General features: G+C 49.9%; 1 protein-coding gene across 2 annotated transcripts in view; it reads right to left on the bottom strand.

Moving 5' to 3' along the window:
* Positions 1-16,730, bottom strand: part of Slc9a1 (solute carrier family 9 member A1) — a 56,922-nt gene that overhangs the window by 16,794 nt on the left and 23,398 nt on the right. Inside the window, exon 1 of one of the 2 annotated variants that reach the window (XM_048816041.1) lies at positions 7,467-7,581. The exons of the other annotated variant lie outside the window; for it this stretch is intronic. The gene's annotated coding sequence lies outside the window, so the exon portion shown is untranslated. Of the gene's footprint in view, positions 1-7,466; positions 7,582-16,730 lie in introns of those variants that run through there. 2 annotated transcript variants of the gene reach the window in all.

The following is a 16,730-nucleotide window of genomic DNA, read 5'->3' as shown; positions in this document are numbered from 1 at the left end:
GCAGGAGCTCTGGGCCCTCATCAGTGCTCTGGGCCTAGGGCAGGGGCAGGGCCAGGGCCAGGCGGTGGGGGAAGTCTGGATCCACTCTTGGCTCCTGGCCCGTGATGGGCGGCACATTACTGGAAAGCCTAACAGGGCTGGGGGAGAGTGGATCCCGTCAGGAGGAGGAGGCTCCTTCAGGCTCTGAGAAGTGAGGAGCGCATGGGGGCCTGTTCTAGCTTGCTTTCTCCCAAGGCCCTGATTCCACCAATGTTCCCACTCTGCACGCCTGAAAAGTCTCCTCAAAGCACAGGAAGCTTGCTGACTCCAGGTATGGTGAAGGGGCAACAGAGAATGGCTGGGGTCCCTATAGCCTGACAAAGGCCCAGTATTGAGGCAAGATCCCAGGAGGCCAAGAAATGAGGCAAAACTTCTCTAACACTCAAACTCATGACAATGGTGACATCACCAGGATGGAATCGGGACTGGGCAGAGGCAGTTAGAATTAGATCCAGAGACATGAGAGCTGGAACGGACCTCATTTAATTCTCCATTACGTGGATAGAGAAATGGAGACTCGAAGAGAGTCAGTGACCTGTCCGTTGTCACACGACCAGTTCCACCATGAGAGCTTGACGTTGCAAGTCCAGTGATCCATCAAAGCCACACGGCCTCCTTCCAGACATTCTGTCCTCCCAGAGCAAGGAGGTGAGAAGGTGTGGAATTCAGCATCACCCAGCCCTGGGACAAACCCTTAGTCAAGTTCAAGGCTGGCCTCCCGTTGAAGAGAAAAGGCTGGGCAGGAAATGTAGGTGGTAGTTTGAAAACACACACACACACACACACACACACGGGCATACTGGCAGACACATCGCCAAACCTGGGTTGGCAGGGGCTCCTGGCACCTCTGTAGCTGCTCTGCCCTTCACCAGGAAAATGTTTTATCTACATCTCTCAGATCATCCTCATCTGCTTGGACTGGCACAGTGGAGCAGGCAAGGCTGCCCCAGGTCACTGTCAGTTGCCAGGGTGACCAGATACCCCAGATTCCACTTCTCACAACACTCCCCTGGCCTGGGAAGTCAGAAGGGAGTTCTGGGAAGAGGGGTCTCTGAGGCCCACCAGAGTACCAGGTCATCAGGGACCGAGGTGCAGGCTGGGGGCTCTGCCGCCCTACTTCCAGGCCTGGGGACTGCTCTGGGGCTGCAACTCGGCCAGGTCCCAAGGGATTCCTAGTTGTACAGTGATTCCATTTCTTTAACTCCCTCTTCAACTGCCCCAGCAACCAGTCTCAACTACAGCAATGAAAGATAATACCTCACAATGAAAGCTCAGCACTCTACAGTTTATAGTAGGACACACCGATATTTTTTAAATTCGTCAGCTCCTAATGCTCCAGGAGGTCTCAATTTTAAAGTAAGGAAATGAAGGCTCAGAAAAGTTAAACAACCTGCTCAGCATCACACAGGTGACTGCTGGCATCCAAAACCCAGTCAGACTGGCTCTGGAGTCTTATTAATTTAGCCACTCGCTACATTATCCCTAGATTTAGTCTTATTTTGTTTCCAAGGGAAGTGTCCACCCAGCACTAGACACACAAAGCGGTTACCAGAAGTCCAGGGTAGCCATTTCTTTCCATGAGCCCTTCTCCAGGGACATCTCCCCCGTTCTCCCCTTCCTCTCTTGGGGTCAGGTACAGTTCTTCCACCTGTAAAGCTCACCCCACCTGAAGCTTCTAGAGTTAACTGAGCGGGGAGGGGTTAGTCTTTTCTAACAACTCTTAGGGAAGCAGATGGGAATTATCAGACTGTTGATTCTTCCCCCACCAAGCCCGGCTGTGAGACAGGGAGAAAGATAAACTAGATTGGAAGTGACTCAGCCACTACCTCAGCAGGTTCCCAGCCAGACTTGAGAGGAGACAGACACGTGGCATTAGCCATCCTGCCCTGTGTTCCCACCTCCAGCAAATTGAGCTCCAAGTCAGGGTGTAGCCACCAACTAGTTGGGTAGTCAGTTTCCCCACCTGTGGAAAAACTGACTTCAGGGGGTGTCTGGAGCACCAGAAGAGATAATAACGGTAAAAAAAATGCCAACCAACATTGCAATTCGATGTTAGCAAAAGTGGTGACTAGGTCATCTTCTTCAAAATCTGAGACTAACATGAATATAATATGACCTATTGCTATATGGGCTATAAGCTCCCCAAGGGTGGAAACTTTCTAGTGTTATCTGGGTATCCAGCTTCTAGCATGGAGTAGGCATCAACTCTTTGTAGACTGAGATCAAACTTATTTGTTAGATATAAAGGGATGACTGTGTGCTTTCAAGAGTGCATACTGTTGTTAAAGAAAGAGTAGGTGGTGTTCCCAGAGTAGGGGCTGTTTGAATTGGGCTTTGAAGAATCAATAGAAGTATGCCTGAAGAGAAGGGTTAGTTGGCATGGTGGCACACACCTATAATCCCAGCTACTTGGGACTGAGGAAGGAGGATGATCTCAAGTTCAAGGTCAATTTGGGCAAGTTAGCAGCCCCTGTCTCAAAATAAAATTTTAAAAAGGGCTGGGGATGTAACTCAGTAGTAGAACACTTGCTTATCATGTACCGGGCTCTGGGTTCAGTTCCTAATAACACACACACACACACACACACACACACGTGGGGTGGAGGCCAGGGGAAGGGCTGGGTTGGTATCCTCTAAAAAGCCTAGCACACAGTAGCCATCACATACAAATGGATATATGTGTGATGAATTAATGAAAAACAAGGAAAGAAATCAAACAGGAAGGCAGGTTGGCTTCCCCAAGCCTTCGCCAAATCCGAACATGAGGGCTGTTGTGAAGATGAGATGAAAGGATTATTTTAAAGCACTGAGCACAATACCTGGGACACATGTCTGGTCTCATTTGCTGTCTGTAATTGGGACGATGATGCCACCTCTAGAGTGGCTGGAAGTGTCACTGAGATCATTTAATTAGAACTCCTAGCCCACAGCAGTAACTCAACGAATAACATTTTTTTAAAAATGTAAACCCATAATGGCCACTCAGTAGCACTGCACGTGTTGTGTCCCTCTGTGAGACACACTCTCCAGCACGGGGGAGGGAGGGAGGGAGAGATGCTGAGGCAGGAATCTGGGCTGGGCCGTTTCACACCTCCTCTTGTTTCACCTTAGACACTGACCCCAGGTGACAGGTGAGAAAACTGAGGGTCAGAGAGGTGAGGTGACTTGCCCAAGGCTCCTAGCTGGGAAGGGCAGTCATAATGAGAACCCAGGGCTCCTAATTGCCAGTTCCTCGTGCCATGCTGCTGCAGTGAAAACTAAGCCTGTCAGGATCAACAGGAAGAGATTCAAGTCTGCAATATGCCTCCCCCATAGAAACAGCCATAAATAAATCTGTTCCGAGTACCTGGGCAGGAATGGCTCCCCATCCCCAGTCAATCTCTGTGCCTTTCCCAACATTCTTCTAGAGAGTGCCTCTGTTTCTTGCTTATGTCAATCCACATTTCAGGGAGTCCTACTTAGCTAGGGAGACAGGGTCCCACCCTCCAGGAACATCAGGCCTTGATGGGGAAGAGCTAATAGGCTCCCTGAACACACAAACGGCAATGCTGGGCACCCAAGGCCTGGAGAAAAGAAGGCTGGGCTGGGGGCCAGAGCCAGGTTCCAGGCCTGGCTCTTTCCTTCAGTAGCTATGGATTTTGGGCAAATCCTTACGTCATTTTTCTTGTGTGCCAGCAAGTGAGAATCAAGCATTGGGCATAGAAGCACCTTGTACACTGTGAAGTGGCAGAGATGGCTGATAACAGACAAGCAAGGACAGAAGCGCCATGGCAGGTCAGAGGGGGCTGGGCAGCCCCAGAATATAAGCAGAGTGAGGCAGCCAGGAGTCATCTGTGGCCTAGCAAGAGAGGCTGTTCCAGAGGACAGATTATTGTGCTCAAAGATCCCAGGGATAAGAACTTTAGCAGTGGGGACAAGCTCCCTCCCAATTTATAGTCCCTCTCTTTTTATCCTCCTGTCTCCATCAACCCTTCTACTCCAGTTACCGGAAGTTTCCCAACCCCATCTCTGAGCATACAGTGGGAAACTTCATCTTAAACTTCTGTCCTCTTCTCAAAAGACAGTCAGCCCCCTCTGGGAAGCCTTCCCTGCACCTCCAGGCTGAAGAACTGGATGCTCTGTCGTTAGCTCTCAGGTCTGTGAGGCACCAGACACACAGCTCTGGGCCCTGCAAAGGTGACACCCAGGATATGTGGTTTAAGGGAATGATGGGCACTTCCTAAAGGATGTGGGGCTAAAGCTTGGTCTCGAGGATGGGGCAAGACTGTGGACAAATGAACAGAGAGTGAACCTCAAAAGCCACCAGAGGCTGCTGGGGCCTACAGCCTGCTGGGAAATGAGGCTGGACAGAGGGAGCTGCTGGCACATGGTCCGGAAGCAGGCAGACACTACAGGACTCAAAAGTCCTACAACCTTTGGGCTGGGCCCAAGCCTGACCAAGAATGCAGTGAGGCTCTACTGCCCTGGGGCTCAAAGACCCATTTCGTAGCCCCCACTCCATCTCACTCCACACTGAGCAGCATGTTTTGAAGTCCGGGCTCTCCATGAATCCATATTGAATGAATTCCACTCTGCAGATTCTCTGCCCCCGCAGTGAGGTGGAGGATGACTCACACAGGGGGAGGGGAGGGACAGGGACCAGGACAGCAGTAAACAGCGTGTGTTGACAGGAGACATAACAACAGGCAGCCACAGTGCCTGGCAAGGGAGAGGGCTCCAGCAGCCAGCAGGGAGGTTACCTGGATAGGGGAAGCTCAGGGAATGGGCTTTACTTGGGACAGGTGGGGTAGGACCTCTAGCTCCTGATGCTCAGGGCTGGACTGGGCCCCTGATAAATGACCATGTGATACGCCCTGGTTTGACTTTCAAAATGGAAATATGTTGCTTTGGTGATCTCCTATCTATCTCTCAATTCATTTTGTGGTACTGGGGCTGACCTTGAACTTTCTATCTAACGGCTTCAGCCATCCAAGTTGTTGGGATTACAGGTGTGAGCCATCACGCCTGGCTTTGCTTTGATGATTTTAAATAGAACCTGTGGTCATTTGAAAAAAAAAAAAAAAATTTCCCCAACAATATATAAGTGCTTTTCAGTAGGAGAAATATTTCCTGGTGCTTCTCCCCCCCTTCCCTAAACTCATTATCCCAGGTTCCATGCCAATCTACACTGTTAAGTTTCAAACTTTTCTGCATCTCTAGTTTTAAAATCATGTATAGGGCTGGGGCTGGGGCTCAGTGGTAGAGCGCATCCCTAGAAGGCGTGAGGCCCTGGTTCGATCTCCAGCTCCACATTAAAAAACAACAACAACAAAAACACTAAATAGGGCTGGGGTTGTGGCTCAGTGGTAGAGCACTTGCCTAGCACGTGCGAGGCCCTGGGTTTGATTCTCAGTACCATGTAACAATGAATAAATCAAATAAAGGTATTGTGTCCAACTACAACTAAAAAAATAAATATTAAAAAAACTAAATAAATAAAATCATGTGTAAATGGAAGTTTTCACCATAGAGAAATGATAAATGTTTGAAGAGATGTTTCATCCAATTTAAACATTATACAATGTACACATTTTGAAATAATCACATGACCCCACTAATAATGTATGATTTTTTTTTTCTCTTTTTGCAGTGTTGGGGGATCAGATCTAGGGCCTCACACATGCTAGGCAAGTGCTCTCCCATGGAGTGAGATCCTCAGCTCCTAATGTATATAATTTTGATAACTATGTATCAGTTAAAAAAAAACATTAAAAATTACAAGTGGGCTGGGATTGTGGCTCAGTGGTGGAGCATTCACCTAGCATGTGTGAGGCACTGGGTTAGATTCTCAGCACCACATAAAAATAAATAAAATAGGGGCTGGGGATATGGCTCAAGTGGTAGTGCGCTCGCCTGGCATGCGTGCGGCCCGGGTTCGATCCTCAGCACCACATACAAACAAAGATGTTGTGTCCGCCAAAAAATAAAAAAAAATAAATAAATAAATATTAAAAAAAAAAAATTACATGTAAATGGTCAAACTGCTTCTGTGGGGCACAGACTGCTCTAAGCATTCGACCACAGCATCTCATTTAATTTCTCTCAACACCCCTAATTCAGTAGGTACTTTTATTCTCCCTGTTTTAAGACACACAAGGAGAAGGTCAGAGGATGGCCACTACTTGCCCCAAGGATGCACCGCCAGGGCTACACAGCACTGTTTCAGAGCCACCTGACACAATGCTGACCCTGTCCCTCCACTCTCCACCCCTGCCACCCCTGTAGAAGCTACCTCTGTAGATGCTGCCTTGCCTGCGCCATAAAAACTCAGTGGCCTTAGTGCATCGGGGCAGAAGCAGGTTTCTCACACCCCAACATCCTCCACTAGGAGCCCCGTGCAGGCCTTGCCTGTGTCGCTGGCAGTAAAATTTTGGCTTCTGGTGTATCTCCACTGTCACCTAACCCAGTGGCACTACTGGCATTAGAAAAATCTAAATGACATTCTCAGCGAAGGGGGCCATTTTGGGCTTCCCAGATTTCAACCTTGGAGTGTGGGGGAAGTAAAAACAGAACGCTGGAAAAGAACATGGGTGGCCTTGGTGTGTGGCTTCCTAGTGGGGCTTGCCCTCCTGTGCCCACCTGTCATTGCCTGTCTATGCCTCTCAAGATGCTCTCAAGACATATTGGGAGTTCCAATGCCAGTTTGTCCCACACCTGAGTTGTGAGACAGGGGGAAGAAAAAGAAGAGAGGGTCCATTTCTAGAAACTTTACAGCCACAGGAAAGCTATTTTTTCTCTTCTTTTGGGTGGGGGATAGAGTATTGTGTGCAAAATTCGAATTTAGGAGAAAACTAAAATCAGGCATACAAAATACTTGTTCCCAGCGTCCTTCCAGTTGAAGTCAGTTAGCTTACACGTATTAACTCTATTACATATAACTTGAACTGCTTGAAATATCATATTTGGATAGAATGGTGGGAAATAGAGAGGTAGCAGAAAGCAGCACAAAGAATTCCTCCAATTTCTAGGACAACTACATAGAAAAAACCCCAGTGATGACATCCCATTTTTTCTTTTCTCTTTTTCTTTCTTTCTTTCTTCTTTTTCTTTTTGGTTGGCCCTGGGGATTGAACCCAGGATGCTCTCCACTGAGCCACATCCCCAGCCCTTTTTGTTTTTTATTTTGAGATAAGGTCTCGCTAAGTTGCTAAGGTCAGCCGCAAACTTGTGATTCTCCTGCCTTGGTCTCCCAAGGTACAAGGATTACAGGCATGTGCCACTGTGCCTGGCACAACATCCGATTCTCAAGTGCTATTTGGCTGAGGGTTGCATAGAAGAACAAGATTCAGATGGCATTGGTTGGGTGGGGGAAAAGGATCAGCAACCTCAGGGAGGCAACTGGACCCTTCTGTCCCTCGCAGCTCAATCCGTTTTTCGAGGTCTATTACCTGCTTTTCAGGGTCTGGAAGTGACGAAGCAGGGGTGTCAACCACTCCTCATTGTGGGCATCTTGGTGACTCTCAGAGGACAAAGTTTGGCAGACCAAGAGGATAAGGAACTTCCTGGAGGGGTGTAAAGAAGGGCATGGGAGGATCTACTTACAGGGTGGTGAAGACCCAAGGTGATTCTCATTTACCTGTCCCCAAACCTGCTCCTCCTAAATGATTCTCATTTACCTGTTCCCCAACCCTGGGATCACCCTGACTCCTTTCTGCCTTTCTCACTTCACTCCAAACATGGACAAAACGTGCTGGCCCCTCCTTCCAGATGTGTGCCCACTCGGCCTCCTTCCCATCTCCTCTGCTAAGGCCAGACCTGAGTCACGGGACCACTCGCCTAGCCCAATGCAATAGCACTATAGATCCCCTCCTGCATCCGCTCTAGACCCCAGGCTCTTGCTACACCAGCCAAGAATGAACCTTTTCAGAGGTAGGATGTACTTTTGAAAGGGAGGGATGAACCCTTCCAGAGACTTCCACCTCACACTTCAATCTCCACCCATTCCCCTGCCAGCTCTCCTGGCCTTCTTGCTTTTCCTTGAGCATATATGAGACTCCACCTCAGGACCTTTGCATTTGCTGCTCCCTCTGTCTGAAACACTCTTTGCCAGGCTCCCTCCCTCTCTTCAAGTCCCTACTCAAGGTCACCTCTTCAGGGAGGTCTTCCTTACCCTCTCTGTTCCCTCACCCTGTTTACCTTTCCTATGGCGCTCATACTTCCAGACAGTACTTGCTGACGATTCCCACCAAGAACCAAGCTGAGTGAGGGTGGGTTCAGTCCCCATCACTGATGTGTTCCTGGCACCTAGATTTGTGCCTGGTGTGCAATAAGCCCACACTTGATATCTGATGAATAGATGATTATCTCTTGCCTCATCACCATCTGAGGTTATAGTGAAGGGTCACATGAGGCCACAGGTAGAAAAGCACAGAGCACGAGATCCTGTTGGGCTGAGTCACTAACATCTTGTCCCCAGAGTCCTGCAGAACTGACACGTGGCTCTATTGAGAGTCTGGCTGCACTGCACAGTGGGCTGCTTTGTCTCCCCTTCCAGATCACAGGCAGGTTCCTACCTACAAGCAAGGGGAGACCTGTGCTGTTCATATCTGACTCTCCAGCACAGAGCACAGAGCACATGGTGGGGCCTGAGACTTGCTTGTTGAGCCTGCACTACTACTTGAGGGTTGAATTCCTGCTCTCTTACTCTCCAGCATTTGATGGCAGGCATGTTGGTGCTAAACTCCAGAAGAACTGGCCCTCACCATGAAGGAGGTAAGAGTCGGGGAGGCACTGTGAAGGCCTTGCAGGTAAAGCACAAGCATCCGGCAAGGCAGGACAAGGAACGGCAAGTGGAGGAAGAGGAGTTCTACCAGGAGCAAAAGGCAGCGAAAGCTGGAGAGGAAGTCATTACCTAGATGGTCAAAAAGCAGTCTTTGCTCTGGTCCTCACAACGAGCCTGGACAGTGGATAGTAGACAAGGAAACAGAAGTTCAGAGAGGTCCAGAGACCCATGATCACATGGGTAGCAGTGGAGGCAGGTCACAGTTCCAGTACTGCCGACTCCCAGTCCAGTGCTCGCCTACGGCCAGATGGTAAAAGCTCTTACATACACTGTGGGGATGCTGGGGGTGGATTTCTAATCAACCTGAAGAACCAGGCGGAATTGACCAGGCACCTCAGGGAGAGAGTCAAGGGAGATGGCACTGGCCATCCAGGCTTCTCATCCTGGGGTGGGGCAGAGCTGTCCAGCCACCCAGCCATTAAGTCTAGGCCCCAGGGATGGCTGGCACTGCCTCCTGCACGATACCTGTGGTGTGGGGAGCCTTCCCCTCCAACCTCCCAAAGCTTCCAGAGACCAGAGAGCTACATTCAGAGGGGGAATGGGCTAGGAGCAGCGGTGCACACCTGTATTCCCAGCTACTCTAGGAGCTGAGGCAGGAGGATTGTAAGTTCAAAGCCAGCCTGGGCAATTTAGTGAGACCCTGTCTCAAAATAAAATTTTTTAAAAGTCTGGAGGTATAGTTCAGGGGGTAGGACACTTGCCTAGCATGTACGAGGACCTGGGTTCCATCCCCAGCACCATCAAAAAAAAAAAAAAAGGAGGGGATGGAGGAGGAGCCTGAGTTAAGCCCAGGCTGGGGATCAGGAGATCTTGGGCCTCAGTTTCTCCTGCCCCAGGGCCTTTTGAGAACCTCTCCAGCTCTGGCATCTGATGGAGAAGCTCTGCTTTTGGACAAAGCCAGGCTCCGTAACACTTACTGCCTCTGTCTCTGCCAACAAGTGCGGCATCTGGGCCCAGGACAGCGATGGTGCCACAGCAAGACGGCAGGGCAGGGCAGTGTAAGGAACCCTGGCCTGCCAACAGGGAGCTGGCTTCGGCTCCGGTTGGAAGGTCAACCTCTCTGTGGCCTAAGGCAGATCACTGTACTGTCCTGAGCTCAGTTTATTCCTCTTACACTGGGAAAAGAAATGCCCCAAAGCACAGGGTTGCTGGGACACAGAAGAGGGATGGAGGTAAAACTCAAAGAAAGCAAAAGCCAGCCACCCACCCAGAGATGTATGGCCATCATTGACAGTTTTTTGTTTGTTTGTTTTTGTTTTTAATTTTGAAACAGATTTTGCCAAGATGCCCATCTGAGTAGCCAGGATTGCGGTGTGTATCACGGCACCCAGCTGACAGCTGTGCTTTCGAGGAAGACGCAGGGGCTGTGGGTATAACAGCAGCTCAGTGGCAGAGTGCTTACCTAGAATGTGCAAGGCCCTAAGGTGGATCCCCAACTCTGCTCTCCCCTCAAAAAAATCAAGAAAGGAGTAGATAACGGCACCTTGGATGGAAGTGGGAGGTCAAGGAGCGTCTCTGTTCTGCAGGGGGCATGGCGTGCCCACCTTCCAGGGCTTGGCATACTCTGTAGCCTAGTGTGGCTGCCACCTACCTGATGGGTTCAACATAGCATGGATGGGATGCAAAAGCAGGGGGTGGCCTTCTGTTGGAGCAGAGGTCACTCTCTGCCTGGCACACGCTGGGGGAGCAGCCCACCCTACAGCCAGACCCTGCTGAGGTGAGGGCCCAGGGACAGCTTCTGTTTAGGGCTGGGTATCCAGCACTCTGAGGCCTAAGGCACAGGGACAGGGACCCCACATTCAAGCTGGGAGATGCTGAGGAAGATGGCTGGGAAGGGGGCATCCAGAAGAACCAGGAGAAAGTCAGCTCAGGGATCTGTCCAGAGTTTCAACCCAGACTCAGCTACCAGTCAGGGAAGCAAGAGGGCTCCATGGTTAAGAGGCTGCATAGGCTGCGAACCAGGCAGCCTGGTCTCCTGCCACCAATCAGCCATGGCTCCTTGGCAGGTATTCAACCTCTGACTCTCACTGTCTTCATCTGAAAGTGGGGAGGGGGGCTCAACCATTTCCATCTCAAGGGGCCGTTCTGTAATTAAAGCATGAAGAGAGATCCTACAGAATGAGAGAAAAATCTTCATCAGAGCTTCCTCTAGCAGAGGATTAATACTCAGAATACATAAAGAACTCAAAAATGTAACACCAAGCCAGGCATGTGGTGCAGGCCTGTAAACCCAGCAATTCAGGAGACTGAGGTAGGAGGATCCCAAGTTTGGGCTCAACTTCGTAAGACCTGGTCTCAAATTTAAAAAAATACAAAGTACTGGAGATATAGCTCAGCGATAAAGTGCCCCCTAGGTTCAATCCCCAGTATAAAAAAATAAAACAAAACAATACAAAACTTACCACACAAAAAAGCACCCCATCAATAAATAGGTAAATGAACTAAATAGACACTTCCCAAAAGGTGTATAAAATAGCCAACAAATATATGAAAAAAATGTTCAACATCTCTAACAATCAGGGAAATGCAAATCAAGTCTACAGTGAGATCTCATCCTATTCCAGTTAGAATGGCAATCATCAAAAATACAAATAATGATAAATGCTGGAGAGGATACAGGGGAGAGGGAACTCATACACTGCTGGTGGGACTGTAAACCAGCAGACACTGTGGAAATCAGTGTGGAGGTTTCTCAGAAAACCAGGCCTGGAACCACCATATCCAGCCACACCACTCCTCAGTATTTACCCAAAGAATTAAAAAGTCAACATACTATAGTGATACATGCACACCCAGGTTTATAGCAGCACAATTTACAACAGCCAAGTTAGAGACCCAGCATAGAGGTCCATCAACAATGAATGGAGCCAGGCGCATGCCTGTAATCCCAGCAGTTCAGGAGGCTAAGGCAGGAGGATTGCGAGTTCAAAGCCATCCTCAGCAAAAAACGAGGCGCTAAACAACTCAGTGAGACCCTGTCTCTAAATAAACTACAAAACAGGGTTGGGGATGTGGCTCAGTGGTCGAGTGTCCTTAAATTCAATCCCCAGTACCAAAAAAAAAAAAAAAAAAAAAAAAAAAAAAAAAACCCAAATAAAAAAAACAATGAATGGATAAGAAAATGTGGTATATTTACACAATGGAGCAATAAAGAATGAAACCATGTCATCTGCAGGAAAACAGATGGAATCGGAGAACATCAGATTAAGGGAAACAAGCTAGACACAGAAAGTCAAGGGTCTTATGTTTTCTCTCATATATAGAAGCTAGAGAGGAAAGAAGGATCTCATGAAAACAGAAAGGAGAACAGTGCAAGAGAGGAAGGGATTCCAGGGGAGAGATGAGAGGAGGACAAGAGGAGAGACCAGGGAATGAAACTGACCAGATTATACTAAGTTTGTGTAAGCATGTCACAAGGAATCCCACTATAATGTGTAAGTACTATGCACCAATAATTAAACAACAACAAAAAGATAAGTCTACAAAAACAAAACAGAACAACAACAACAACAACAAAAAAGCCAAGGGCTGTTTTGAGCAACTAATAAACTTATATGCCTTAGCCAGACATAGTGGCACATGCCTATAATCCCGGCTACTCTGGAGGCTGAGGTAGGAGGATCACAAGTTCAAGGCCAGCTTCAGAAACTTAGCCAGACCCTATCTTAAAATTGAAAAATTAAAAAGGTTGGGGATGTAGATCAGTGGTAGAACACCCCTGGGTTCTGTCCCTAGTACCAGGCGGAATCATTATGTATCTCAAGCTGGAGCCAAAGAAAGCACTCAGCCAAGGGTACTGTCTCTGCGTCCTCCCAACTCAGTCCTGCAGACAGCCTATTGGCTTCAGGACACAGCTGCCAGAGAAGTAGCCAAAGGCCAGGAGAGCCGAGTCACACACAAAGGCCCTGCAGAAGCAGAGCTTGGCACCCTGACCCTGTGATCTTGGTTTCAGACTGAGTCTCCAGGGGAAATGAGGGAAGCAGAAGCCCTTTGAGACCCATAAAACATGTTCCTTATCATCTGTAAAATCTGTAAAACTTCCTCACGGAGACTGTGAGTACAGGTCACAAGAGCTGTGGGTGTGACCAGGCTCTGTAAAAGCTGAATGCTCCCGTGCACATGCACATTCCCTGAAGCCCTGGGCAGCAGGGTCCCTGAGGCAGGCTGGCAGGGCTGAGGCACCCATCTTCAGGTGACATCCTAAAAGTCTCCCACATGCTTCTTCCAAAGACAATCCAGCTGGCTGAGCCACCTTCCTGGGGCTCAGGGACACAGTGCATGCTGGGAGGGCCTCTCCCTGCCTCCTCTCCCCCACACTGGGGACAGTTTGTCGCTCATGCTTCTAGGAGGCAGGAGATGTACTGAGTGGATGGGAAAGCTGAGCATGCTCAGAGAAGGCTGCCCTTTAGAGGACACTGCAGAGAAGTGATGAGGACATGACCAGCAGCAGGCCTTGGTCCCAAACCAGGAGGGCACAAGACTCATAGCCTCTTCTAGGGCAGAAGAGGGGCAGCAAGAAGGCCCGGGAAATTAGAAGAGGCAGCATCCTCCAAGACCATCCAATCTATTTCACAGATGCAAAAGTGAAGCCCAGAGAGGGTCAGGAACTTGGCCAAGGTCACACAGCAAAGTGGTAACAAAGCTGGGACTCCCACCACTCACAAGGATCTACATCAAAACTGGTTCTCAGGAAGAATTTCTATATATCTTAATCTCATGATTTTCCTCACAGCCCTCTGATTGTCAACTTCCTAATTCTCCTGCTGAAAAACTGAGGCAGGGAGTGGAAAAAGGACTTACCCCAGGCCTCACAACCTGGTCTTTCTGACTGCAGAGCCATAGTCCTCAGCCATGCTGCCAGCAGCTCTCTACCTTTTCTGTTGCTGGACCAACTGGGAAGTGTGGGGAGCAGGAAGCCAGGGTCCACTGCCAGATCTCTTTACCCCTGGCCCATGTAAGACCCAGAGCAGTATCAACAGGCCCTGGTTCTGTGTGTGCCCTGTAAGGAAAGAAGCAGGAGCTATCTAGGACCCCAGCAAAGGGGTATGGGGCCCTGTTGGCAGCACCTCTCAGGCCTGGATCTTGCCTGCAGGCCTCTGCTTAGCACCTGTGTGTACTGCCTTGGGGACACAGTGCATGTCTCTGGCCATATACCACCATGGGGGTGGGGGGAATCATCACCAGGCCTTGTGCTTTCTCTCTAAGCCTCAGCAGTGCCATGCAGCAGACATTACTGTTTCTATTTTCCAGTGGAGAAACAGGCTCGGCTTAAAGAACTTGCTCAAATGATACACAGGCAGTAAGCAACCAAACTGGTATTGGATCTCAGGAATGCTTGACTCCAGAGGCCACACTCTGTCCTCACGCCAGGCCTGGTAACTGCGAGGGAACAGGTTCAGCCTCAGGGAACAGGTTCTAGAAGAAGTCCAGGGCTGGAGGCTAGGAGCCCCTGAGTGACAAGTGGACCACAGAGGGCTAAGGGTCCCAAGCAGGGTAAGGGGCTGCCTGCCAGTCCGCTCCGCCGAAGCAAGTGCACAGAGCCCAAGAAGGAGATAAGGAAGCCTTTGTTGGCGCCTGCTTCCGCCTGGCTGGGTGCTGGCTGCTGGGCCTGCATAGGGCCCATTGTGTGATCCTGCACAGGGTGCAGAGGCAGGCTGTGCATGCCTCCCTGCGGCAGGACAGGGCAGATGCCTGGGGCAGCCAAAAATGGGGAAGCAGCCACCACTGGGCAGGAACACAGAGGATCTGGAACTTGGGCAGCTTGATCTCATCAGCTCAGCCACCCAGCTCACTTGTGAGATTGGGATGTGGGGGATAATGATAGCCCATGTTGTGGAGGGCTTCTTAGTCTTCACAACTACCCAGTGAGCTAGGCACTGTCACACCCATATCACAGATGAGGAAACTGAGGCTCAAAGAGGGGAGGTGCTTGAGGCGACCTAGCTAGTAAGTGGTGGGGCCAAGCTGGATTCAGGCCCAGGAAGTTGCTTCAAGAGCCAGTCAGCGCTGACCCTCCAGGGCATTTTCTCAACAGTTCCTCATCTGTACCTCTGGGAAAATGATCTGGGTGATGACCTTCTCAATGCTCCAAAGGTGGACAGAAGCAGGGCAGTCTCAGAATGCCCACAGGAGCAGATGAGGCCTCAGCATGGTAACCATGACAGCTGCTGGTGGTGGAACGGAAAGAACACTTCCTGAATACCAGTCCCTACGCTGCGCTGCCCTAACGCTTTCAGTAAGTGGCTTTCAGTAAGTGACATTGGGGCCTTGGGTCTGCTCAGGCATATAATGGAGAGAGGAGACTAGATAACCTCAAGTGACTCTTTTACTCTGACTTCCCAGTATTCAAGGTCATCCGGCTTCACTGCTTTCCTAGTAAATTAGTTGACCTCTCCGGACCTCAGGGGCCTCCTTTAAAATTGGTAATGTTTCCTCAGAGGTGATGAAGGCAGAGAGCCCAGGAGGAGCAGGTAAGGCCAGGGCTAAAGCATGAGGGGGTGGGGCTGGGATGTGGCTCAAGCGGTAGCGCAGTCGCCTGGCATGCATGCGGCCCGGGTTCGATCCTCAGCACCACATACAAACAAAGATGTTGTGTCTGCCGAAAACTAAAAAAAATAAATAAATATTAAAAATTTCTAAAAAAAAAAAGCATGAGGGGGTGGCGCCTCCCTCTCCCAGTGCAGGACTTTCTCATCACCACTCACTGCCACTACAACATGTGTCACTCCAGGACCTCACCCTGAGAGCAGATACCAGGGCTCTCCCGGGACCCCGCCCTGGGCCAACAGGGCACTCCCAAGCGCGCCTTGCCTGGCTCCCTGACTATCACTGCCTTGGCACTTCCATAATGGGCTGCAGCTCCAAGAGGGGGGGAGACCTGGGGCACTGGGAGCCATTTCTGCTGCCATGTACCTGGTACAGAGTACAGTGATTAAACACCGGGAGAGGAGGGCCCACCTGGGCCTGTGCTATGTAAACTTCCCTGTGCCAAATGCTTTCTGGGACAGAGCAGGGTGAGTGAGGCCCAGGCCCCATCCACCCCAGTCAGGTCTATTTCCAGATTTTTGTTGTTGTTGTTGTTGTTGTTTTTATTTATTCATAACAAAAGGATTCATTTTGACATAATTATGAAAACATAGAATATAATTTGTTCTAATTTGTTTCCAGATTCTTGACTCAGCCTCAAAAGATCTGGGAAACCCTCTCTATTCTCTTGGAGAAGCTGTGAGGGCAACGGCTCAGAATATCCAAATACTGAATCAGAAATCCAAGAAACTTCTCAAATCCAGGACTGTGGTGGTGCCTGAGAAGAAAGGAAGCAGGGCCCTAGCTTGACTTCTGGAGGGTGGGGTGCGAGCCTAGGCACAGGTTCAGGGGAATAGCGAGGACAGGGAAGGTACTGAGGTCTATGGGACAGCACCCCCCTCCCCAGGAACCCACTCCTCCATCCTGCCCTCCTGCTTCTCTGCCTTCTTAGACCAGAGGGTGCTGGGCACATCTCATTGTCTGAAGCTGTAAGCACCCAGTGGCCTTAGGCAGGAACAAGGGAGGTGGAGTATGGTAGGGAGACTGGAGCCTTGGACATTTGTGTGTGTGTGTGTGTGTGTGTGTGTAAATGGGGCTGGAACCCAGGGCCTCGTGGATACTAGGCAAAGATTCTGCCACTGAGCTACATCCCCAACCTCAGACTTGAGCATTTCCTAAAGCACCCTTTCTCCCAAGCAGAATAAGAAAGGAGTGGATCAGAGATAAACTGGGGCCCGGGGCTGGGGATGTGGCTCAAGTGGTAGCGCACTCGTCTGGCATGCGTGCGGCCCGGGTTCGATCCTCAGCACCACACACAAACAAAGATGTTGTGTCCACCGAAAAC

The sequence above is a fragment of the Marmota marmota genome, unplaced genomic scaffold (assembly GCF_001458135.2).
Source record: "Marmota marmota marmota unplaced genomic scaffold, marMar, whole genome shotgun sequence".
Classification (NCBI taxonomy): domain Eukaryota; kingdom Metazoa; phylum Chordata; class Mammalia; order Rodentia; family Sciuridae; genus Marmota; species Marmota marmota.
Note: the sequence above shows the minus strand (reverse complement) of the source record. Positions and strands in the feature narration are given on the sequence as shown.